The following is a 26989-nucleotide window of genomic DNA, read 5'->3' as shown; positions in this document are numbered from 1 at the left end:
TTTGAAATTTTTGCCGAACTTTAATGAACCCTTCAAAATTTTGAAGTTTTGAATATTTTAGGAAACTTTTGTTTGGCATTCATCAAAATATATCAAGCTTTCAATCCAAAGAGTTCAAACATTTCAGTCAGAAAATGTGGAAACTTGAAGTGTAAGTAGACAAACTCTGAAAAAGAGGACTTCGTGGTGAGTCAGAGGAAATCATGTGACCAATAATTAAAGGTCAGTACTTGCAATTTCACTTTTTCTGTGCAAGTCAAAAGAAATGCGCTAACATTTTAGCTTTGACCACACAAATGATTTGCAGATACAACAGTGTAAACACCAGCACCAAAGAAAAGTCAGTGTGATGAACTACAGTGAGAAATGTTGAACTAGGTTTGTTATCTTCATAGGCATAACAGGAGCACTGGGTTTTAAAAGATGTCATTTTTGCCACAACTGTAGTGTAGAAACTATTTTGATCTTTTTCCTTCTAAACGATTTGATTTGTGTTTACTGTTGGAAGGAATGTCTTTAATGTAACACAATAATTACAGCGCAGCAAAAACAACCTGAAACAATGATTCACCTGCAGATGATGCTTACACCTGGTTTCAGGATTATTCGGGAAAGAAACGGTCCAATCACAGCTTTTAGAGTCTGAAGTGAAGAGTAAAAGTGAATTTATTCACTGTAAAGTTCCTAAACTCTATGCTACATATCTGTACGAATCATCACTGACAGGAACTGTTTCAGATAAGATAATTTCCTTTAAAAACTGTTTACTCATTCATCATATGTCAGACTGCAAGGCTACAACTTCAAACTAATATGAATAATTCAATATGAACATTAAATCTATTACAATGAGCTGCTTCATGGTGACTGTAGTTAATGTAAATACAGTGTGCTGGAGTGAACTTCTGCTGTGACGGTTTTACAACTCATTGACAAGGAAACTTCACAGCTGAAACCGTAGAGAGGAAACCATCACGCTAAGTTCACCCTGCCTTGACAACTCACACCAGCACCATAAAAGGAAGGAGCTTCATTCACAAATTTGCACTCTCTGAACCCATGACAGCACCCAGTGGCACAGCGGATAGCACCCTGCAGCTTGTACACGGCATTCTTTTACATGACAGGAGGGGCAAAATTTCACCTTAAGGTGCAGGAATAATGAAAAAATGCAAACACCATGCATGCATATGCACAATATTTTCTTAAACCACTCATTATAATAAGGTTTGCACAAATGCATGCAAAGCTTTGACACTTCTTCACAGTTTAAGCATTTGATTTATTGCTTGTAGCTGTATTTAAAGATGCAGGAGTAGTTTCTATTACATGTGGCTCCATGGATCAGATTTCAGAGCATAAAATAGACTGATTTAATGCTATTAAAGTTGGTGACATAGTTTGCTGTGACTCTATAGCCCAGTATTTTTACTACTAAAGGTCAGTGAGGGTGTAGTGAGGTAAGAATAGAAAAGGCCCATTAAGCATCAGTATGTCTCCATCAGCAAATCTTCAATTAAAATAGCTGCTCAGACCCACGGTCATTTAATCTCTTTATCTACACGATCTGGTCCGTGTCACTACCGTGTGTGTGCAGCTTTATGTTTTTATGTGGCTGCATTTTCATTATCTGACCATCGTGTAATATTATACAGCCGCCCTCACTGCACATCCTCTGTTTTTTGCTCAGATCTTAGATATTTCCCATAACTCCCCTGAAGCAGATTTAAATAAAGTGCTGCAGGTGAGAGGCTCACCCAGCGTTCCCAGGCTCCCTGTTAAAAAATAGTCAGACAGCTGTGGGAGGTCTCTGAGTGCCTGTAACTTGGCAGGAGTGCGTTCAAAAGTATGCCCTCTCCTAAGTCAAACACCAGCACAGGCTGCTACTTGCTCCCGTCCAACTGATCTGCCCGCCCACACATGGGAAAGCACTTTCCAGGAATCACGCTCCAGAGATCTCCGTGCCCTGCGAAAGCTCTTTTATTTCATTTAAACCCATCACTTTGTTTGGGTTAAAAAGATTCCTTAAACTAACAGTTTGAGCGGTAAAAGGCTATAAAGTTCCATCGTCGATTTTAACAGCGCCCTTTAATCAAAGCTTTGGCTCCAAGTCACGAATAATGATGATACAACCGAAAGTGAATTTAGAGCGGCCTATACTGCTGAACCAGCCACAGTATACTGAGCTGTCACACATTGTATAGACATAAACCGCTCTGCCTCTCCAAAGCACTGCATCAAAAGGCCGTCTCATTCCAGCCGCTGAAATACAGGCTCTGTCACGCTCGCTGCTGCTGAGCTTTTCACTTGTGTAGCGTTTTAATGTGGATGTATGACGGAGTAGTAATTGGAATTTATCCAAGGATGGTGTCAGTCAGTCAGCGCTGAATGCACACGACAGCTCCGTAAGCTTTTAAATAATGAAGCTAAATGAAGACTTTACAAAAAAGATCCTGATATCTGGGATAGGAAGTGTCTGGGATTATTCAACAGATAACAAAGACCATCTTGATCTTAACGTGAGACTGACTAGGAAGACAAGTACTTGAGTGCCAGATTCAGTTGTCATTATTCAAGCAATGTCTCATTACCCACACACTGCATACAGTACACGCTGTTTTGTGCAACAGATTTACTGTAGTGTTACATGTATTCTTGAACTTCCTGGCTTCCAGGAAGTATTTCTCAGTCATTGTAAACTGTGAGGTCCTGCTTCCTGTAGCCTGCATCATACTGTAACACAGTGTGATAACGTTTTAATGCTCAGGCATCGTTGGGCTTGGAGAGATGTGCCAGCAGGGGACTGGGGAGTGGGGACAAGCAAGGTCCAACAAGGGACAAGGAAACAGGCCTTAGTGCAAGTGCACCCCAAGTTAGGTTTGCACCTCAAGTGCAAAGGCAATAGTCCTTCAAAGTAGACCATACATCTCTGACAGCAACTCTCACAGACCATCCCTCTGAGACGCCGTCTATTTCAGAATGGAAGTGCTGTGATTTTCAGGTACCATAACCTGACATGCCAGATGGATGTGTGAAACACATCCATCTGGTAAACCTCTCATACACAGCGTTTGGGAAAGGGTAGAGCCTTCGAAAATAACTCGGAGGGTAATCGGATGAACGTTCTGTCACAACAAAACAATGTGACGTAGCCACTACTGAGGAGTAAACTCCATAGAGTACTGCATAACATGAACCATGGCGACTGTAGACATGTCAGTACACGACTTTTGTCGTTTTTGAAAAGAAAACAACTCAATGCTGGTCTTTGTTCTTCTTTTTACGAAGATATGTTGCCAAGTTCTGATAAAACTGGCGCTTTAGCAGCTTCCATGCTAATCTCTTCCGCCATGATTGCACTGACCTCTTGTTGCTGCTTGCTTACGTCAAGACTTCCCTGCCCCCCAAAGTACTGCCCCTTGTCGCTGATTGGTCCTGTCACTTTCTAACCGGGCTCAAACCCAAATGGCTCAGATGGGAGCTTTGCACGATGGATTCACCGTTTTAGAAGTAGATACACAAACGTTGCCTCACTTTGGCTTTGTAAGCTTTTAACAATTAACGTTACTGAATAAGTCAGTTTTGCAACGGGAGGTTTAGCAAAGCTGACGTAGCTTACATAGCTGCTTGTGAGCTTAGCTTTAGCTATGCTAGCTACGTTGCTTACGCAGCTAAAGGAGCTACATATGCTGGTTGAGTTAGCATGTTTTCGTGGAGTACATGCCATCAGCATGTCAGTTACATGCATGCTATGGTATGGATCCCACGTGGGTTCTACGGTGGCCCGTCCAGTGATTGCCCATGTGAACGGCAACTGTTGATCAGCCCTTATGAGATCTGAGTATTGCAAGGATCTCAACATGGGGTCTTTATGGGTCTCTGATGGACTATTCCACAGTTGCAGTTCACATGGGAAATCACAGGTGGGGCCACCATGGAACCCCTGGACAAACCCAAATAGGACCCATATTGCTGCCTTCATATAACCCATGTGGAGCCCACAAGGACATGCTGGCTGTGGGTAAAGTATCTTGTTCTGTTCACCTGTACAGGAGGCAGAGATAGTATTGTGCTGTGTAAAACTGAATGGACAACTGAATTTGTCTACTTCACTGCTGACTTTGTGCCTCCCTTCCTTGCTCATACTGCCATCTTGTGGAGATCCTCATAAAACTTTTTAAATCTGCCAGCCCACTTAATACTCAGTTTGTCACTTGAATCAGAGCTATATTTGCATGTAAATCTAGAACAGTGCTTTTTTGAATTAAAAAAAATACAGAAATGTTGGTATATCATGCAGCAGTAGTGCCCATGAAATGTTCAGCCAACTTTTTGTTGACTTTCAGTCAACTGAGTTTGTGCAGATGTCATCGTTACAGCAGCTGATGAAAACAGAAAGAGCCCTGGTGAAAGTCCCCTTGTTCAGTTTGTTTTTACAATGCCAAATTACACTTATCAGATACAAATTTAATGAAAAACTGAACTGACACAAACACAGCAATAGATGCACTTGGCTAAAGTCGCCAGTTTCCTCTTATATGTATGACCCTACTTGCACTTTGACAACTTCTCAGTAGATCAAACTCCTTTCACACCAACACCCAAGAGAAAGTCACCTCAGAAAAACACAGCCACGTAAAAACTCGTTGAGGTATTTTTGGATTCCACAGAAAACACGAAGACAATGTTATTGTCTGTGGAAAAAGTCCAGCCGTGTAGGCTTTGAAATACTCAGTTTTACTTAATCTTATTTCATTGAGCACCTTCACTTTGAGTCATGCTTAGGGGAAGTTGGCGCCTTTTTTTTTCATGCATACAGATTGGATGTGCTCCTTTTCTAAAGGTGCTGTTTAGAAATCAGTCTCCCTGCTGGGGGGCCTCCCCTTTTTCTTCTCGTTTCTGCTCAGCAAAGTTTGCATCCACTCACTACATTGCACCATTAACCTCAATGACCATGTGTCTTCAAGAGGGGGTCAGAATACCACAAATGACTCATGAGTCTTCTTTGAAATTATGCAGCAGTTTACATACCAGAAATATGCACTCCAAAGTCACCTTTTATCTCCTGAAACACCACCAAATCTTTGAATGTGATGGCTCTTTGTGCAGCAATTAACATCAGAGGCAGTAGCAGCTGATCCAAGAGAATGCATATGAAAGTGATTCACTCGTCCTCCGCTCTTTCCACATGAGCAGCGGGGAGCCGACGAGTGAATTACCTTAGCGTTTACACAGATGCTGACATTTAGACAGGGCCATGAGAAAGGGGAGAGACAGGACGATCAGGTTGCAGGCTGTGAATCATCTTGTGCTCCTCAGATTCTCCATGTTTATGGTGAAGCGTGTTGTTAGGGCTAACATAACGGATGGCATAACGGCTTGCTCGTCTGTTTACCTGCTGGGTTTGTGTTCGCGGGTGTCACTGTTGCACTGTGTCTCCCTGGGAATGGGTAGGGTGTGAAAGTTGGTTAAGCAAACTCGCATCACTCAGACCTTCCTTCTGGAAGAAATGTGTAAAATGAAGAGGGGTCCGGCTGCAGAGAGCAGATCTCACACACCCCCTCTTGCAGACCACTACTGTGATATACAGTTGTTCAGAATGGAAGAGATGTCATTTACCAGTACGTCTTGTTTTTTTTCACACATAAGTTATGTAGCTACATTTCCTACATAGCTTATATAACTTTGTTTGCTTTAGGTTTAGTTTAAGCTTTGTTAGTTATGTACCTATGCTACATATGATGCTTACGTTGCTTTAGCTTAAGCTACATTAGTTATGTAGCTATGTTAGATAGGTAGCTTATATAGCTTTGTTTGATTTAGCTTTAGCTTTGTTAGTTATGTACCTATGCTACATATGATGCTTACATTGCTTTAGCTTAAGCTACATTAGTTATGTAGCTATGTTACCTAGGTAGCTTATGTAGTTTTGTGAGATTTAGCTATAACAAGGTTAGTTATGTAGCTATGTTATCTACACAGCTCCAAGCAGCATTGTTTGCTTTATCTGTAGCTATGTTAGTTATGTAGGTACGCTCCCTCCATAGCTTGCATACCTTTTCCCTTTTAGCTTAAGCTATGTTAGATATGTAGATACATTTCCCATGTAGCTTACATTGCTTTGTTTGGTAGCTTTAGCTTTGTTAGTTTTGTAACTACGTTTCCTGTGTAGCTTATGTAAATTTGTTTGCCTTAGCTTAAGCTTCATTAGTTATGTAGCTACATTTTCTATGTAGCTACAAAGCTTTGTTTGCTTTCGCTTTAGCTGCTTGTGTTGTTTTTGTGGCATAGTTTGCCTTTGCTTTAGTTACATTAATTATGTAGCTACATTTTCTGTGCAGCTTAAGCACATCAACTTAAGCTACATTTGAATGTAGTTGGTGTAAATTCAACTGCTTTAGCTTAAGCTACATTAGTAATGTAGCTTAATTTTTTATGTAGCTTACTTAGCTATCTTTGCTTTTGCTACATATGTAGATTTTGTGGCTTTTGTGCCTTAACTTCAGCTAACTACATTTAGTATGCAACTAAGTTTTCTATGTAGCTCTTAGCTGCAGTTCTTAGCCTTGCTTGCTTAAGCCTTATCTATGGTACAGGTCTGTTACCTACGTAGCTTAAAAACCTTTGTGAGCTTTAGTCTAAACTTTATTATTTGTCTATCTACATTACCTACACAGCTTACTTTGCTTGCTTGCTTAACCTCTGGCTATGTTAGGTATGTAGCTATTTTACCTCTGTAGCTTGTGAAGCTTTGTTTTCTTTTGCTATGTAGCTACATTACCTACGTTACCTATGTTATCTGCCTAGCTTACATAGCTTTGTTAGCTTTATCCTTAGCTCTGTTAGTAATCTAGCTATGTAACCCACTTATCTAATGAAGCTTAATGAGCTTTGAACTTAGCCTTGTTGGTTTTGTAGCTAGGTTTCCTCTGTAGCTTATGCAGCATTGTTTGCTTTAGCTTTAGCTATGTTAAAAAGGAAGCCAAGTTAGCTACATAGCTATGTAGTTTTTGTTATCCTAAACTTTACCCTTACTGTAACGAGCACTTTAATCCTATTTATTATTATTTTGAAAGTTTTAGCATGTATTTCTGTTTTTGACAGAGACATTGTCTCACAGTAGTGGTCTGCAAGAGGGGGTGTCTGAGATCTGCAGTCTGCAGCCAGACTGTTTAGGGAAAATAATAAATCCTCATCACTCGTCGGATCATTTTTGGGCTCAAACACACAAACTGCTACGCATCTTTGTGGCTGAAATAAGCTCCAAATTCACTTTGAGTTGCACAACATGGAAATTGCATCACCTCTTGAGAAATCAAGCATGCATATTCTAAATGTAATGTGGTTAATCGCTTCATGCATCTTTAAGAGTTAGTGTTTCTTGAATGGAGGCCCAGCTGTACACGTGTTTTGACTTTTCCATAGCACTTGCATGTTCATCACCCCACTGACACTTCTAGGAATGGAGGCTGTCACGTCTTCGCAGAATGTAGAGCATGCTCTTTGTTGCTAAAATAAAACCTGCAGTTTCCTCTTTGCTTGAAAATTGCAAGTATGTACAGTCACAGCAGGTTTAAGCTTATTTAATAAGCCAGAGGTTAACATGCAGGATTTAGCCTCTTAAATGAAAAGGTGCATGAAATATGCATCAACAAAACACACAGAGCAATTTGTTGAAGAATAATTGAGGGGATTTTTTTCTGTGAAGTCCCTCATGGCTGCAGCGCCTCAGAGGGTGTCAGCAGTTTGAGGTTTAATTTGGAGGAGGAGACACCTTCTATCTCCCTGTTTTCACCTCCTGTCCTCTCCTGCAGTTCATGCATGGGTTATCAGAATTGCAAATATGGCGGGCCGGCTCCTTAATCAGAATTATTAATGACCAAGCCTTTTGAAGTTTACTCAGAGAGGATGCACTTCTCAGACGAGCTCCTCAGACTGCTTTTCCAAATCTAGGTTCTGTTAGAAAAACAAATATTTCACAGTGAAGTTACAAATACAGTCAAGCATATTCTAACTGAAAATAAGTATTTATCAATAAGTGTTTTCCAGTGATTAAAATATAGCACAGCAAAGTTTGAATGTGAATTATTAATTATTTGTTACATTTTAACTACAGCTCTTAATAACTAGAATCCACTCTATTCTGCAGCAAACAGTGTATGCACATTGGATTAAGAGCAGAGCAGCTTTTTCTATTGATAGTGAAATCTGTAACCCAACTCTGACTTCAAAATGACAACAGTGACACTTACAGGAAATGTCTTCTTTTACTTTCACTCTGCTGTCTCACTAGTGGGGTTTCTGTCCAACAGTGTTTATGTGTATTTTCAAATTGTGCGTTAAAAACCTGCTTTGAAATGCTGCAAATTCTTCAAAAGGGAGAAAGTTGGCATATCATTTAAAGGAAAGCATGACTTCTTGAATTGGAAACACATGAAGCAGATACATGATGATGTCTCTAGATTTATATGGTTGATTCCTAACGCTCACATGGCAGCGGTGGATGACATCTTGCAGTGTCCAATTTTCTTTTGTCTAATTTCTAAATTTTGCAGCACATTCAGATTGAAACCCAACAATGAGTCACCCCCATGATAGAGAATTAGGTATAGTCAGCCTTTTCCAGTATGGCACCCATCATAAACATTAAACAGCATCAATAAACATTTTTTAATTCTTTTGTGACATAGTAAATAACCTACTTAAAATGTAAATCCCTTTGCTTCGAAACGAAAGTAAAATGGGTAAAAAATGGCTAAAATTAGTTAAAATGGCTAAAATTGGTGGAAAAGGTGATGGAATGTAATTTAGAAAGTAGCAGGAATGGGCTAGAAGTGTCAAGAAATAGATAAAAGTGGCAAAACAAAAAACACATAAATGGTAAAAAATAGTAAAAGTGGCAAAAAAAAGGCAAATATGTGGTAAAAGAGAAATAAAGAGTGCCCGAAATGGATTTTAAGTGACAAAAATGGCTGAAAAATTGGTTTAAACTTGAATAAAAAGCATCAACTGGGGCAGAAGTATAGGCAGAAATGGGTTAAACTGGCAAAAATGGCCATAATATATTGTGAAATGGGATTAAAATGGGCAAAAATGGGTGCAAAAAGTGGTTAATATAGGCAACAACAGGTCAACAGAGTCAGTAATAGGCAGAAAGTAGGAAGAATCAGTTTAGAAGATGCAAAAACAGGCAGAAAAAAGTGATGGAAAGGGTTTAAAATGAATAAAAAATGTGTTTTAATTGGCAAAAATCTGTTAAAATTTGCAAAATTGGTGGGAAAAAGTGATGAAAACTGGTTGAAATTAGGCAAAATTGGTGTAAAGTGGCAAATGTGTCATTTGAAAAATATTCTTATTTTTTAACACATCTGGAGACGCCCTCTCAGAGTCTCGTGACCCCCATGTGAGTCCTGACCCCCACGCTGAGGACCACTGCAATAAACCATACCTGTAGTTACTACAAGGTTATACCAAGGCTGGTTGGCAGAAGAGCAAAACAATGTTTTCCACCTCAGAAAGCTTTCATTGTGGTTCATACACATTTCTAATTAAGAAATTAGGGGTGTGTATGCTTAGCCACCTAAATGGCTATCAAATTAACCAATTACCTATTAGCTAGCCATCATTTTGTACAAACATGGGCTTGAAAACCTGGTGGGATACTGCATTCAACACAGTCGACCACAATATATTACTTGACTGACTGGAAAATTGGGTGGGACTGTCTGGCACAGTTCTTGATTGGTTTGCATCCTCCTTGAAGGACAGGGATTATTTTGTGTCAGTAGGTAACTTTAAATCTGAGCAGACCAAAATTACATGTGGAGTCCCCCAAGGCTCCATCCTGGGGCCTGTTCTGTTTAACATCTACATGCTTCCACTTGCTCAGATCATAGAAAACAACAAAATAAATTACCATGACTATGCAGATGACACACAGCTCTACATTTCAATGTCCCCAGGTGCTGCCCCCAGGGACAGTTTTTAAATTAGAAAATGGAAATAGAGTTGTTATGATGGCTGTTGAGGGTCATATAATGTACTCAGCTGAAGTGGTGAGTGACCACATTAAACACAAAATTAATCTAAAAGAGGAGCAAAGGCTGGCGGAGCTAGCTGCTAGCTTTGATGACGTTGGAGTTAGCATACAGGGCTCACCTCGTATACCCAGACACAATGACCCTGTGATAAACTTGGCTGTTTCTAAGCAAGGTCTACACTTAAGACTAGTCAGCTAAACATATTTTAAGTAGGCATTTAGTTAAAAATGGAAATAGCTGCCTTGGAACCTCCTTAAAAGAAATCTTGTGTAGTTCTGGTATAACTGCTGCTGTAGCTCAGCCAAGCTAAATACTTCACCTGCGGCAGCTGTTGTTTAGCTGCTTGCAGTACAACTAAAACACACCTATAACTACTGCTGTGTTCTCCTCAATAATGCTGATGGTCAGGTGGTTTTTCAGATTACACTCAAACCTTTAGTTAGAAGCTTATGAAGATAGACATGTCCAGAGGAACTACAGATGTAACTTTGCAAAGCAGCAGATTTGCCAGTCTGTCATCAGGCCATCTTGAAAATCCACGACATTTGTTAAGAACGGAAAACAGTTCCAATCGGGTTTTAGTTGTGCTGAAAGCCGATAGTGATAGCTGCTGCTGGTGCTGTGATTAGCTCGGATGTAGCCAAGTATAGAGTCAGTTTTCCGAGAACTGGACCGCATTCCTATATCACACAATAAGCAAAAAAACAACACTGACAGCTTTTCATTACGGAAAAGATGTTATCACTCTTCTCCCAACCTGTTTCAGCGAGTTTGAGTTTGGGAGAGTTATGGTGGGGTTTGCCAGTGTACACAATAGCTACTGCCGTGGTAGCTATCAGTACAGTTGTAGCAAATAGCTGCAGTTTAATCAGAACTAGACCACATTTCTTTATTAAAACAAGAGCAAAGAGCCACATTAAAAGTTTATCTAGGCAGAGAGGATATTTTATATATCCTGACCAAAAAGTTTGCAGTTTCACTGAGTAACTCAGCAGAAGCGCCAGCCTGTAGAGCTCAGGTTTCAACCGCAGCTGTCGTGCCAGACTACCTCATTCTGTCTTGTTGCTTTGATTGGCCCATATTGAATGTGACATGCAGAAAGTTCATCCAGTAAGAATTTTTTGGAAAGTCCTGCCCTTCCAAAACGCTTCATATGGGAGGTTTCCAAGATGAATGTAAAACATATCACTGAAATGAATATATGAAACCTTCCATCTGGCATATCAGGTTACTACAGTGCAAAAATAACCAAAGTGTAGAAAGGTTTCTGGGGCATGAGGTTGTTTCAGGTTTTTAGGTCACACATATGAAGATTGGTCTGAAATCATTTCGATGATATTTCACATCCTGTTTGGGTTGACCATTGTGATCCAGACCGCATGAAATCCACAGATTGTGAGATAGTCTTCACAGAGCGTACCATCACAGGACATCCTGATTTAATCCTATGTACAACCACATTAATCTGTACATTTTATTTAATAAGAAACACTGGCTGTGCTCTCAGACTTTGTGGAGACATGCAGGGACCATGTGACGAACACTAGAAAACAGCACAAACTCACAGAAACCACAACTGGATCAAAGGTTATAATTTTAAGTGCTGTGGCGTTTAGGCATCTCTCATGTAACGTAGCGCCTGTTGTTCGGGATGAGTATAGTCCTGGAGATGCAGCGTAGAATCAAATGTGTCCACAAATGACAGCTCAGGCCCAAAATAAGACGCAGAGGTCACAGAGTTCAACTCCAAGACGTCTGGATTTTAGCATCAAGTGATCGGGAGCTGCAGCAGGAAGGAACATTTGATGATTCACTGCTTGGTAAACGACTCTAGGGGAATTACGCCCTTGACCTCATGAAGAAGCGATTATTATTTAAACTGAATAAATCAATTATTGTCTTTGTGCGCAGTCACAGCCGCGAGACCGATCCTCGTCTTTTTTATATGCCACCACGTTCATAAATAGGCTGATTAGGAAAGCCGTGGGTGTGAGGATCATGTGCTGCAGTGTGACAGACAGTGAATGGCCGGCTGTGTTAGCTCACAGAGGAGGAGACTCGCTGATGCTGTGTACATGAAGGGCCCTCTGTGTCTCTGCTGTGCACGCAAGTATGCATCTCATTACTCTTTTTGGACTGAAATAACTCCAAAGCGTTGGGGTTTTTTTGGGCTTTAGGCCACTTCAGCTGAGCCCTGACCTGTCCTGTCCACAAACGTGACCCTCTGACGTCATTCATGTTTCTGTGAGGACAAAACTCTGCTCCTTCCATGTGATGGTAGGTGGTTTATCTGGACCTGAATGGATGAATTACTTAGTGGCCGTGACCGGAGCATCAACATGAAATGACTCTTAACCACTTCCTTTTATAAGGTCAATTAAACTGCTGACAAAACGAGTTCAATGGATGCAAAGCAGTCACGGTGAGCAACAAGACAACCAAAAAGACATTCAAATATGACCCAAGTATAACAAAACTTGCACAGCTTGACTCAGAGCGACTACTAAGATATTCAGATTCATCATGGAAATGCATAACAAGAAAAAGAGAGACATAAAAAAACTGAAATGGAGCACAAATAGGTACAATATGACAACAATAAGACTGATCAGAGATGTGATCGAAGTCAAAAAATAACCACAAGAAGGCTGTTGACATTTGCATTAGCACCTGTTTTGGGCATTTAAATACCAAGTTGACTGCAATTTAGTATCTGTGTCCATACAATGCATTGAAAATACACTTCAAAAGACAACCTGGACTCACATGCCTGCCTCTGGTGCAAACAACAGCCAATGCATCATTCGGAGGCAACTCTTTACCAGCTTTTCTCCCTCATTTTGTCATAAACATTCATGCGTGGGAAGTTATGATTTATTATTTAGCAAATAAAACTGGTTAGATAAAACGGCAACCAACCAAACCACACAGATAAACCAGTCTGGATAAAAGCATCCAAGCCCATCTTTCACAGTGCCTATAAAAGTATTCACTCCTCTGGGTTTGTTTGTTTTTTACCTGTGATTGATTTTAGAAATCAACCACGTTCAATATAATTTGCCTTTTTTAAAAAAAAAAAAAAAAAAAAACATCAAAAAAACGTATTTAATGTCAAAATGAAAACAGATTTATACAAAGTAATGCCAATTAAACTGGTGCTAGTTGTCTTAGAATTAGTGGAATTGGGATCACCTGAGTACAGAGCCTCAGAAAAAAAAAAAAAAAAATGTGGACACAATATAGCTATAATGTGCACACGAGATACTAATTCATGGCCACAAAATACTAATTTGTGGCCACAAAAAACCTAAATTGTGGCAACAAAATACCAATTTGTGGCCACAAAACAATAACGTGCACACAAAAAGTAATCTGTGGCCACGAAGTAGGTATAATGTGTGCACAAAATACTAATTATTAATAATATTAATATCATTCCTGGACAGCTGGGTAAGCAAATCGAGCGCACCTTCTCTAAGGTCTAAGGTTGAGGCTGGGAATGAGCTAAAGATGTTCTGAAAAGCCTGGCATTGCAAGGAACCATTATTACTGAAACATTTAAACAGAATATTGAGAGCCAGGTTGCTTTACTGGCAGAGGTACAACTTGGACGCTGGGATAGGAAGGTGTGCTCGATTCACCTACCCAGCTGTCCAGGAATTACATCAATATTATTAATTAGTATTTTTGTGTGCACATTATACTTATTTCATGGCCACAAATTAGTATTTGTAATTTTTTTTAATTTTTTTTATTACCATGTCATGTCTGGGGCTCCGTACCTGAGTGCAGTGAATGTGTGTGAAGTGATTGTAGTATAAATACACCTGTGTCTGGAAGGTCCAGTCCCTGGTTAATCAGTATTCCTGGCTACCATTACATTATGAAGACAAAGGAACACTCCAAGCAATTCAGAGAAAATGTTAAAAGTTGAAAAGTATAAGGATGGCTAGGTACGAAAAACCTTCCAAAGGCACTGGACATCCTCAAGAGTCTAGATCAGGCCGTCCTCACAAACTGAGTGACCATGCAAGAAAGAGACTAGTGAGAGAGACCACCAAGACACCTGACTACCCTGAAGGAGTTACAAGCTTCAGCAGCTGAGATGGGAGAGACTCTGCATATGACAACTGTTGCTGTGGTTCTTCACCAGTCAAAGCTTTGTGGGAGAGTGGCAAAGAGAAAGGCTCTGTGAAGGAAAACTCAACTAGAGTTCACCATAAGGCATGTAGGAGGCTCCATGATCAAGTGAAGAACATTCTTTGGTCTGATGAGACAAAAATGAGGCTTTTTGGCCATCAACAAGACCAAACACTGCATATCACTACAAATACACCATCCCCACTGTGAAGCATGGTGATGGCAGCATCATGCTGTTGGGATGCTTCTCAGCAGCCGGCCCTGGAAGGCTTGTAAAAGTGGAGGGTAAAATGAATATTGGAAAACCCTGGAAGACAATCTTATTCTGTTTGCAAGAGAACCACAGCTTGAGAGAAGATTTATTTTCCAGCTAGCCCATGAGTCAAAGCATACAGAGAAAGCTACACAGAAACAGTTAAAGACAAGAAGGTGAATGTTCTAGAGTGGCCGAGTCAAAGCCGAGATCTCAGTCCAAAAAAGAATTTGTGCCTGGAGTCAAAAAGGGCTGTTCGTGCCTGATCCCTGTGCAAACTGACAGAACTTCAGCAGTTTTGCAAAGAGGAATGGAGTAAAATTCTGTGTCTGGATGTGCAAGCCTGATTGAGACCTATCCACACAGACTCAGTGACTACTAAATACTGACTTGAAGGGGGTGAATATTTATGCAGTCACTTATTTTACATTACATATTCTATTTGATTGACATTACTTTATAGAAATCTGTTTCCACTCTGACATTAAATAGTCGATTTTTGGCAAAAAAAAAACAAAAAAACAAATGATATTGACCATGATTGGTCTTTGAAATCAATAAAAGGGTAAAACATCCAAATGGGTGAAAACGTTTCATCAGCATTGTATGCAGTCTAAACCACCAGCAATCAGACTGTCTTCAGTACCAGTGAGGTTGTAGAAACTGTGGTGACATCAGTCATATGCTTATGTCCAACCTATGATGGCAGCTTTATTCAAAGCACTGTCTCAAACCAGTTTAGGTCAACCATGAAACAGACAAAGATGTGGAGCTGAGGCGAATCTCCTGACAAGGTGCTACAACATGCTGGCTTGCAGTCACATCAGCCACGCCCCTTATCATGCATAATTCAATATCCTTATTCAAATCAAATTAACTAGTTATAACAGTGTTGGCCCTTAAAGGCATATTCAGATCAACATAGCTATTTGAAACAAGCTGTAAATGTGTATTTCTGCTTTAAAATTCAGCATTTTAATCTGGTGGTTTTTGTGACTTGTGCACTTCAGCATAGGCTTCATTTTCAACCACAGCTGTTGCTGTCTGATTGAGGTGTTAATGCATGGTTTAAACAGGGTCTATGTGTCTTGTGCTGTTCAAACTGTGATTAAAAAAAAAAAAGAATAAAAGCATCACGTTAGGGTCTATTTTTTTACCGGCACGGTGCACATAAACTTCAATAAGTCAGTACAAAGATGTTCCCTTATCAAAAGTCTAACAGTCCGTCCTCAGACTGAAGGTCTGTGGCCATCCCGTGTCAGAGGGATCACCGGGCTTTCACTGCTATCTGATAACTGGCCTGCATGATAAGTTAAAGAAAATGAGACAAAAAGCCGTTCAAATACACACTCACAGTAACCAAGGTCAGTAATTAACATGACTCGAGGTAGAGGTACCCTTGAAGGTTCATAAAAAGCTCGTAAAATGAGGGGGCAAAAAGCACCCCTGATCATTTTAAGTAGGCTCTTTTGCATTTCACCCCCCCGTTCACGTCTTTGAGGGGCCGTCAAATATTCATGTGAGAGAGAGACTGCTGTCCCTCACGGCCCACTGGAGGTGTTTCAGGAGCTTTTGATCACAAACTAACTAAGTGTGCAGTGAAAGGCAGCAGGCTCTGATTGATTATCTACATAATTTGTTTAAATAAACACACGTCTTACTGATGAATAGAGCGTGTTAGAAATATACTTCCAAGGTTCAGTTTGCATTACAGAAATGTTTCTTTTTGCCAAAGCTATTAGTTATCTCATTCTACATGTGGCCTGTTTTTTGTATCTAAAAAGTATTTTGATTCCATTGTTTTGGTACTTTTATTTTCTCCAAGTTTGAAGTATTTTATTTATACAGTAAGAACTAGAACTTGAGCTAAATATCCAGGTACTAAATCCACAGCAGATCTCAGCTCATCCACTACAGAAGAAAACGATACTCAGATTCATACAGACTGCAACATAAATCTGAGGTTCAATCCCAGTTCACCCCCTGTCCCTAACCCTTAAACCTACATTTATGTGTTGCACATTCATATTCATGAAAAATATTGGCTTATTTGAATTTGATGGCAGCGACACATCTCAAAAAAATAGGGACAGGGCCACGTTTACCATTGTGTGACATCCCTTCTTTTTACGGTCATCTGCAAATGTCCAGAAGTGAGGAGTCCCTTTTCAGGAGTTTTGGGAGAGGAATGTTGTCCCATTCTTGTCTGATATCATCAAATGTTTTCTACTGGTGCAAGGTCTGGACTGCAGGCAGGCCAGTTCAGCACCTGGACTCTTCTACTGCAAAGCCATGCTGTTATGATGGATGTGGTATGTGGTTTAGCAATGTCTTGCTAAGATATGCAAGGCCTTCCCTGAAAGAGATGTTGTCTGGATGGGAGCATGTTGCTCTTTAACCTCTCTATACTTTCCAGCATTGATAGTGCCTTTCTAGATGTGTAATCTGTCCAGACCTAATATAATCCCATATCATCAGAGATGCAGGTGATGATAACCAGCTGGATGGTCCTTCTCTGTGGTTTCCTTAAAGAGTTTAAAATTTTGACTCATCTGACCACAGAATAGTTTTCCACTTTGCCTCAGTCCGTTTTAAATTAGGCTTTTAACAGCTGTGTTTCTGGATTGTGCTCACATATGGGTTTGTCGTTGCATGATACAGCTTTACCTTGCATTTTGGGATGACATGGCGAACAGTGTTGACAGATACTGGTTTCTGGAAGTGTTCCTGAGCCCATGCAGGGATTTCCAGTACATAATCATGCCAGTTTTCAATTCAGCGCTGCCTGAGTGTCTGAAGATAATAAACATCCAGTACTGACCTTTGGCCTTGTCCGTTGGGCACGAAGATTTCTCCAGATTCTCTGACTCTTTTGATGATATGTACAAAAGATGATGGAATATATGAACACTGTAATTTTACATTGAGGATCATTTTTCAAAAATTGTTCCACAATTTTTTGAGAGACTCTGCCTCTCTAAAATGCTCCTTTTTTACCCAGTCATGTTACTGACGCGTTGCCAATTCACCTAATTAGCTGCAAAATGCTCCTCCAGCAGTTTTTTAATTTGTACCGCTTACTTTTCCAGCCTTTTGTTGCCCCGTCCCTACTTTTTCTGAAGATGTGCTGCAGCCATCAAATTCAAAATGAGCTTATATTTTTCATTAAATGGTAAAATGTCTCTATTTCAACATCGGATGTGTTGTTTGTGTTCTATTGCAAGGGTCATCAAGTACATTTGCACAAGGGCCAGATTTAGTCTAGACAGAAACTCTGGGGGCTGGACTTTCAGACACACAAAAATTAAATAAATATTTTGGTGTGTTTGAAATATTATTGTAGTAGTATTTGTATTTTCTTTCAAAACGCAGGACATTTTTAGGTATTACCAGTGAATCTATCCCTATTATCTATAATGCAGCAGGCCACAAGGAGACAGGTCTGGGCCCATGAAAATCACAGAGAATAGGCTCTCCACGATTGTGATTCAGCACCAGTATTAACCAATTTTTGACACTTTTAACCATATTTTGATATTTTTTGCCCCTTTTTGCCTGTTTAAAGCATTTTTGCAGGATTTTAACCCCTTTTGACCCACTTTGCCTGCATGTTTTATCCCCTTTGTGCCACTCTTATCCATTTTTGCCTCATTTCTTCTATTTTTGCCATTTTTAAACCACTTTTCGTTACATTTCTCAGCATGTTTTGCAACTTTAAAACCAATTTTTGCCACTTTTAACCCATTTTCGGATACTTTTTGCCTCTTTAACACAATTTTTGCCATTCTTTAACCCATTTAAACCATTTCCTGCATGTTTGATCCCCTTTGTACCACTCTTATATCCATTTTTGCAACTTACCTTCTATTTTTGCTACTTTTTAACCAATTTTCATCACTTTTTTGCACTAGTTTTTGCCATTTATAACCAATTTTTGACACTTTTTGCCCTTTTTCCTCTTTTACCAATTTTTTCTCACTTTAACCACTTTTCTCAACTTTTCTGCCAATTTTTAATCGTTTTTGGGATGGATTTAACAGCTGCAGGATTCTCTTAAAACCACATTATCTTTTCTGAATTTAATGATTTTGGGGGGCTAGACAGGAAGTTTTGGGGGGCCTGATATGGCCACCAGGCCGCCAGTTGATTATCATTTTTCTACTGTGAATAAAGTATGAGTTTATGAGAATTGCAAATCATTGTATTCTATTTTATTTATGTTTTACACAGTGTCCCAACTTTTTTGGAATTAAGTTTGTAAGATGTATATACAGTGCATACAGGAGTGCGGCTAGTTGTACCACAGCTGACAAACCCTGTTGGTTTCTATTCTTATAGGACGTCCCAAGTTCGGCATTTGGCTGCTGCCATGTTTGTTTCTGGAGTCAGAAGTGAGCATGTCTGGATCTGAGGGCGGTGTTGGAGAGGAGTGTGAGGCTAACAGTTACAAAGTCATCAGAGTTTAACAGACATCACTCATGGCTTACAGGAATTTTTGTCTTTTAGTGCCAGATTCAAACTGTCACTGTAACCGCAGTTTTTTTGCACTCTCACGGTGGCTACCTTTTTTTAACACAAGAAGTTCCCGATTGGTGACAACGTACGAAAATATGTCCTCGCCCGAGTTTCCGACTCCTCTGAACAGCCTGCTTTAATTTGCAGTCTCATAAATCTGTCGGGATCCCCAGCAGCAGGAAGCGGGTCAAGTCTCTTACAAGAGAAGGTTCCTGCACTGCAGTGTCACCCAGTGAACCCGCTTACCGCCCATTCCTGCCCTGTGACAGAGACCCACAGCTGCTGCACGGACGTCCCCATCCCTCACTGTCAAAACATGGCACCGGCCCAAAGCCGTGTTCAGTAGTAGCTGCTTATGATCTGGGAATGCTGCCAAGGCCTCGACAGAGAGATACTATATGTACAATAGTTGTAGCATTCGACACTAATCCCTCCTCAGCTGTAATTCGTGCGTCCGTCAGAGCCTCTGGCCTCGAGGGCTGACCTTTCCTTTTTTAATTTCCCTTTATTTGGAGTTCTGCTCTTAAAGAAAGTGATTGAATTTAACCGGCTGAATCAAATTTCCGATTTGCTCTTCAGCTAATGAGGTCTGAATGACTTTCTTTAACAGCTGTCAGCAGGTGGACTGAAAGGAGGAAGGCTTCCAAGTACAAAGGTTGCTTATTTATGGCCTCTAATCTGCATGATTTATCTTTAAGATCACTTTGCAGCTTGCTTTGACAGCTCGTATATATGGGGGCAACTAGTCAGGTTAATGCAAAGAATACAAACTCCTGCAGGCCTCAAATACTGCAGGTGTTTAGAGCTCATCTGCAGGAACAGTTGTCACCTCAGGTTAAGTAATATGCAGCTCTTGCACAATACAGTCATGAGAAAAGTTTGGATGAGAAAAGTACTGCCTGGGAAGTTCAGATGCACACCTCTTAACTTTATCCTTCAAGGAAAAACATCCCGGGTGCTCCTCAGAAATCAATCATCCCCCTTTTAACTGCCCCATAGTGGCAGCGGCAGGTGTGTCAGAGCATCTAACCGTGTTTCCCAGTATGCATACGGTTGGGACTGCAGGGCCACTGGGGCCAAAAACAGGGGGATGACCCACAGCTTCACGTGTAACCGCTCCATGTGACGTACCTGTTATTGACACTGAGCATTTGACAGGGCTCCTGCGGGACCCTTGAACTTGAGAGGCAGTCCCTGGGAGCAGGACTGGAGGGCTGAAGAGTTCAGCGCAGTTAATGTTCAACTCTTTTGATCTCTGCCGAGAAGTCGCATTCCCTGAATTCCTCACCAGCGTTTCCAGCAGTATAGAGACTATGAATGGCTCTACAGAAGACAGTTAACACTCTCCCGTGCCTCTTTTCTCTCTTTTTTTCTCCCACACCTCGGAAAAGAAGCACAGCAGGAATAAAAAGGAGAGCTCCAGGGTTGTAAAACTTTGGATCTCACTGTCAGGAAGTGCTGAAGCTAATTTAAACTTTTGTCAGATTTTTCACATTGTCATATGAATTTCTTTCTCCAGAAATGGCACCAATTTCTGCAAAAGTCTTGGCTCCACGCTCTCCTGTAATCAAGATTCACCTGTACAATAATTTGGAGGTGGAGGTGGCCCAATCATGGGCTGCGGCCCCATGGTTAAGAATCACTGCCCTAGATTGCCCTGTTGGTGGCCAGATTTTGACAACATGCCATCTTTGATAGGCTTCTAGAATACAAACATTGATTATCTGCCCTCTAAGTGGCTAAAATTGCATAAGGTGCCATTTTTGGTGCCTTGTAAGTGGCCAAAAATTTATAGTATCCTTTATGGCACAATTACTATCCATAAGCTCCTTGGGAGTATTTATCACAGATATCCTCCTTTGTGTATTGTTGTGAAATATAAAGTTCCTAATAGTCACTCATATATCTTAATTCTGAAAGCAGTTTAAACTGTCTAACGATACCTCTTTGTAAACGTCCCACAGGTTATATTGCAGCCATTACAGTGCAGTGATGAATGCAGGCTGGGATGATGTAGCTCTCAAAATGACTTCAACCTTTCAATATTTCTGTTTTGAATAGTAATTTGTATATCTAAATGTCTAAAGAAAGCACTTTTGATGGACTTGATTTGCTTTAATGTAATTATCCTAAAGGGTTAACAGCAACCATTACAGTCCAGCCATGAGTAAATGCAGTTTATGAAGAGATTCCAACATGGTTGCAAGTTAAAAGTTATTTTCATGCTTAAAAATGTCAAATTAGGACCAAATTTACAAAATATACAACTTCCATGCCAAGGAACTGCTGACTTGATATCATATGATCATCAAAGTTTTATTTAATAAAGATTTAGCGTATTTTTTTGGTTTGTATTCCTTCTTTGCCCCCTTCCCTGAACTTTGTTTGTGACAGCTGTGACCAAAGTGACCGAAAGATCAAATGAACGTTCAAGTCAAATGAGTCATGTTATCTGGGAAAACTCCATCAATAATTGCCAAATACGATGATCTAATGCTGCTGTGATGTTTTTTACATCTCACTCATAGTTGGCCATCCCCTCGTTCTGGTCAGGATGACATGCTGCTTTGAACTCCGGGCAAATTGAGCAACAGGTCAAGCTGAGTGATACAGGCCTGTTATCAGGAAAGAACAGAAACTCTAATCCTGACTAACATGTTCCCTCCACATTTGGACATTTACTGCCTGCTGAGTGCTACAAACACCAAAGCTGCAAACCCTTTTTAATGACAATAAAGTGATCACGCCGGCGGGGGGGAATGTGTTCAGTAATTTTGTTAAAATGTTTGCCATGTGGACGCCAGACTTTATAGATAAAACTCAGCAGATGTCAAAGCAGAGACATTCAATTTACAGCCATATGAATAATCAGAAGCGTGTGCAGTGATCTCTGTGAGCACCAGTGCTGTAAAATGCTGATTGATTGTGCGAGATGTGTTCTATTGTTTGAGCGCCAGGCTTAGGAGGTTTAGTGTTAGAGTGATTAACTAATGGACGGACTTAATCCCAGGTAAGAGTCAGACGCTGGGGCCCACAGTACAATGAGCAGCCTTCACTTAACCTCGGACCAAAATGCTGAGTTGCAAAGCCTCCGTCACCTGGCAGACGTCATTCTTGAAAGCCATCTGTGCTGAATGAAGAGGGAAAGGACTGGAGAGAAAGTACAGCTGGTCTGAGAGCAGCATGACGGACGACTGCTCAGAGACCAAGGTTACAGACGATCAGAGTGACTTTGGTGCTGCCTGTTGTCTTTGACATTGACAACGACAGAAAGCAGCTGCACTTGGATTTGGCAGGGCCTTTGGTTTGAGAGATGAGGGACTTTTAGATCAGATGTAGGGCTACGGTGGTTCCCTAAGGACAAAACACAGATAGATGTGAGTGCAAAAACATTGAGGGAAGTGAAAACTCCATATTAAAGTCTGTTTGATATGATATGCAATGTGGAATGCACTACAATTTCCATCCTGTATTACATATCATACCGATCACTCCAAAGAACATGTTTCCACTGCTCCACAGTTGTGAAGCTTGAATTTAGCTGCCCAGCCATGGAAATCCATTCCACAAAGCTTCTGATGCACAGTTTTTGTGCTAACATTAATGCCAGTGGAAGTTCAGAGCTCTTCAGCTAGAGAATCAACAGAGCGCTGGTGACTTTTACACACCATGCTTATTACAAGTGTCTTATTGCGAAGGTGACATCTATTACAGTACCACGCTCAAAGTTACAGAGTTCGTCAGAATGACACATTTTGTATCACAAATGTTTGCAAATTGAGACTTCAACAGGTCTAATTGAAACACCTGAATTCAATAATTGGCAGGTGCGGCCAAATACATTTGTCCATACAGTGTATATAACACAATTTTTGATTACAATACAGTGTTAATTTTCGCAGCTATTTTAAATTTTAGTCTTAGTCTTTAGACAAAATGTCTTTCAGTTTTAGTCACATTTGAGTCATCTTAATCCTTTTAAGTTTTAGTCCAGTTTTAGTCAACGAAAACCCAAGACATTTTAGTCTAGTTTTAGTCCGTAAAAGTCCTCACATTTTAGTTTTTCCGTTTAGTCCAATAATTTATTTTCTTGCCTAAATCTGGTGCCAGGTCATGGTAGTGTGCTCTCTGCACTCTGCCAAACCTGGGGTCCCTGCTTTCTACAGCTGAGAGACAGAAGAAATACAGCTGCATTGTTTTTTGATAGATTTACCCACAGTGGAGAAATATCATGGATTTTGAATGTCTGACAAAAACTACATTACATTTTAGTCTAGTTCTGTCATCTTGATGAAAACTAAACTTACTTTTTGTCAGTTTTAGTCATCACAGATCTATTTTTGTTAATCTTAGTCTAGTATTTGTCATGGTAAAAAAGGCTTTTGACAAGCATTTTTAGTCGTAGTTTTAGTCGACGAAATTAACAGTTACAATGTGTGACACATCATGAAATACAGATGCGATACAGTGACTGTGATATGCAATATGATAAGTAAAGTGTGTGATATGCGATACAGCAGACATTAGGATATGTGACTTGTGCCCCCGGAATAATGATAACATTAAGATACCAGGATTCTGAGAAAATCCAGATAGTTGGCAAGACCATGTGTCTAATGCAGATGTACTCAGGAGGGCGAAGATGACGAAGATGAAAGGTCAGCTGCCTGTATCAGGCAGCTGACCTTTCATCACCTGGCATGCATTCACAGTCCTGATCCAGCTCACTGGGTGCCCAGGACTGGGTAGGCGTGCCCAGACGCCGGGGGCGACCGTGTGCTTTGTGGAGGTGTCGGTGGGCCTGGAGTAGACCTGAAGGATGGCCATCAGAGCAGTACAGGACCAAGGCTGACGTAGCAAAATGCCAAACAGGCACATGCTCCCGTACCTGACCTGAATTTGGTTTCAGTTTCGTCTCTTAACACATTTCATCTGCTAACTTCCATTCACAGCTGATTTCTTTATTTCTTTTAGCAATCTTCCTTTCCCTAACCCTAACCCTCCCTTTTTTAACTACTTTTACTTAATAATTTCCACTCACATTTCCCATAATGTGTTAGTGCTGCTGTGAGGACTTATGAAGTGATGCAGTGAATCAAGTGAGTTAGTCAAATATTGATATTTGGCACCAGTGATTCCAAAACTGAATTACAAAAGTCAAGAAAATGATATGTTATTTTGTACTCTTATGGGTGATATTAAATAAATGAAAATGGTCAGATAAGAGCAGGGGTGTCCAAACTATGGCCAAAAACCTGGGCAAAATGCAGCTTCATTTTTGATTGGCCTGCAGCAAATTCTAGAGCTAAAATGAAATATGGCCCACATTAAACATGACACTTGTGCTTAACTGTATTGTTCTTCCTGGTTTCAGCACAAGGCAGTGCTACCATGTTAAATCTGTAAACAAACATTTTGACAAGAAGATATCTAGATTAATAATGTCCTGATGGATTATCACAGCAGATAGCAGCAACAATAACTTTTTGAGGGCAGAGCCAGTGGTAGCCAGGGCTAAACGCCCCCCACCCCAAAATCTGATTGGTTCCCCAAAATCCTGAAAATTACAGTCTATTTGCCCTGTCAGCCATCAACGAGCCATTTAGGCATTCTCAGTCACCAAGCATGCATTAACTTACATTGGATTGGTCTTATTAACTTTAAAATCTTCATGGCGAGGAATATGAAAAGTTTATTAGTAGTGCCTCTCGTGTTACTGTCCTCAATAAAACATGCAAATAAAAAAGTCCTCCCTTAGGGGAAGTTTATCCCATTTTTTGTCTTGTGACCGTCTGAAATGCCAAACGGTTGTAATTCTTCACCACTGGTTGCTCACATCAATAAGACTGCAATTCAAAATTATAATTTCTAAGGAATATTAAAGTTAAAAATCCAGATATTCACAAGATCAGAAGCAAAAAAGGCAAGAAAGCACCACTACTTTAAAGGTAGATCTTTTACAGTTTTCTAAAATACATGATTGACCTTCCAGTAATATGAAGAATGCTTGTTTGCTCGAACGCCATTTTAAGAGTTCCCACTCTTTCTAGTCGTGCCTTTAGGCAAGCTGCTCTCCAGGAAAGATGAGTTCTACCTCCTCTAACCTGTTCCTCTATAAATCACCCCTCAGTTTATCTTGGGTGTAACATAAGATGGTAGAGTAGACTTGATCAGAGGAGTTTATAAGGAGACTCAAACGGTCGGAGCAGCAACGTTGTGGTTTCCCCAGGACAGTGTAAGTCCACGATCAGTCAGGATCAATGGTTTTCTGATCAGACTGACTGAATCTGACATGGTGACCCGTTCCAGGAGCACCTCAGTGTCAAACAACAAATGGCTTGATGGCTTTATGTGGCACCTTTGCTCTCACACCATATGGCCATGAGAGTTTCCTGTGGGCGCTTTGTCAGTTGTTCTGCCACTCAAACAGCCAAAGAATGAGACAAGTGTCTGAGCATGTGCAGAAGCCGCTGTCATCGCCGAGCCTGAGGGGGGAAACAGTTTGAACGTGTGAGCTGATTGTCCAACTGCGGTAGGATGGAGGCACCTTTCAGACTGACAGGAGAGGGTGAGGAGGGGAGTATGGGGGGCGGGGGACCATGGGGGAAGGCCCCTGTGGCTTTACAGTGACATCAGGGGATTGGTGATATAATCCTCTTATGGTACACTGTATGCTTTAATGGGTTGGGAAAACTTGGAGCAGACTTCTATAGAGCTACAGTAGAGGTAGCAGAGAGAAAAGGGAAAGGTAGCTCTGATTTTAAACACTGAGATACTTTGTTTTTTCCTTTATGCTACCTGGATCAATAGTAGAGAGGGGGAGGAAGAAGCAAAGCTGGCATGGTCTCACGCCTTCCCCCGAAAAGTGTAACCCCTGATAACCCCCTTTCCTCCAATAGATACAATTTTAGATTTTTTATGTATCCTCAAATGGAGAATTTATTCTGGCTGTATCTATACAAATGAAAACCTTCTATTATCATACTTAGAGACCATTGCCATGTTTGTACACTGTGATGATGTATTTTGGTGGGCAGAGCCAAACTTGCCGCAGGAAGTAGTGATCTCGATCACTTGACCCAGGTTGGTAGACTCCCAAACATCTCAGTTGGTATCATTTTGGCTTGATTAGATCAGCCAAATGTAGCAATGTTTGATATCAACATTTTCAAAAAACACATAAAAAGATGTGCGGGTGTTCATCCAGACTAAATCAGTGGTTCGCAACCTTTTCAGCCCGTGACCCCCCAAAATAAAGGTGCCAGAGACCGGGGACCCCCACTGTACCTGAAGGTGGTTGAACACAGCCATGCACAATTAAAAATAGTCATGTGTAGACAAGGCTGTCCATAAGGGGGGGATAATGGGAAGAGCTTTCTGGCGCCCAGCCAAAGTGAGGGCCCAAGGAGGACAGCAAAACCATGGTCCATTGTAAAGTTAAGCTGTGATATTCATGTTTCATTTTTAACCTGAAATAATAACCACACTTATCAAATAAACAAATATCTTATGTAATCATTTGTTTTGTTTATAGCCTTCTTAAAAAATGTAAATCCCTTTAGTTTAAAAAAGGTTTAAAAGGGTTTAAAAAAAATGCTAAAATTGGTTATAAATGGCAAAAATTGGTAGAAAAGGTGGTGTATGTGGATTTTAAAAGTAGCAGAAATGGGTAAAAAATTAGATCAAAATGGCAATAAAAGGCCAAAATGGATTAAAGTGGCAAAAATGGGCATACATAGTGGTAAAAGGGAGTTCAAAAGTGGCTGCAATGGCTTTAAAATTGGCAAAAAAAATGAGTGGAAATTTAGTGAAATAAAATAAAAAATTGATATAAACTGGTAAAAAATGGTTAACTGAGAGAGGAAAAATCGGCAGATATTGGCAGAAATTGGTTAAACTAGCAAAAATGGGCATATCAAATGGTGAAATGTGGTTAAAATGGAAAACACTGGGCGTAACAATAGTAGCAGTAATGAGGCAACAGAGGCAACATTAGGCTTATGTGGCAAGAATTGGTTTAGAGGTGGCAAAAACAGGCAGG

Source organism: Cheilinus undulatus, linkage group 19, assembly GCF_018320785.1.
Source record: "Cheilinus undulatus linkage group 19, ASM1832078v1, whole genome shotgun sequence".
Taxonomy (NCBI): Eukaryota; Metazoa; Chordata; class Actinopteri; order Labriformes; family Labridae; genus Cheilinus; species Cheilinus undulatus.
This window is presented reverse-complemented; position numbering follows the sequence as displayed.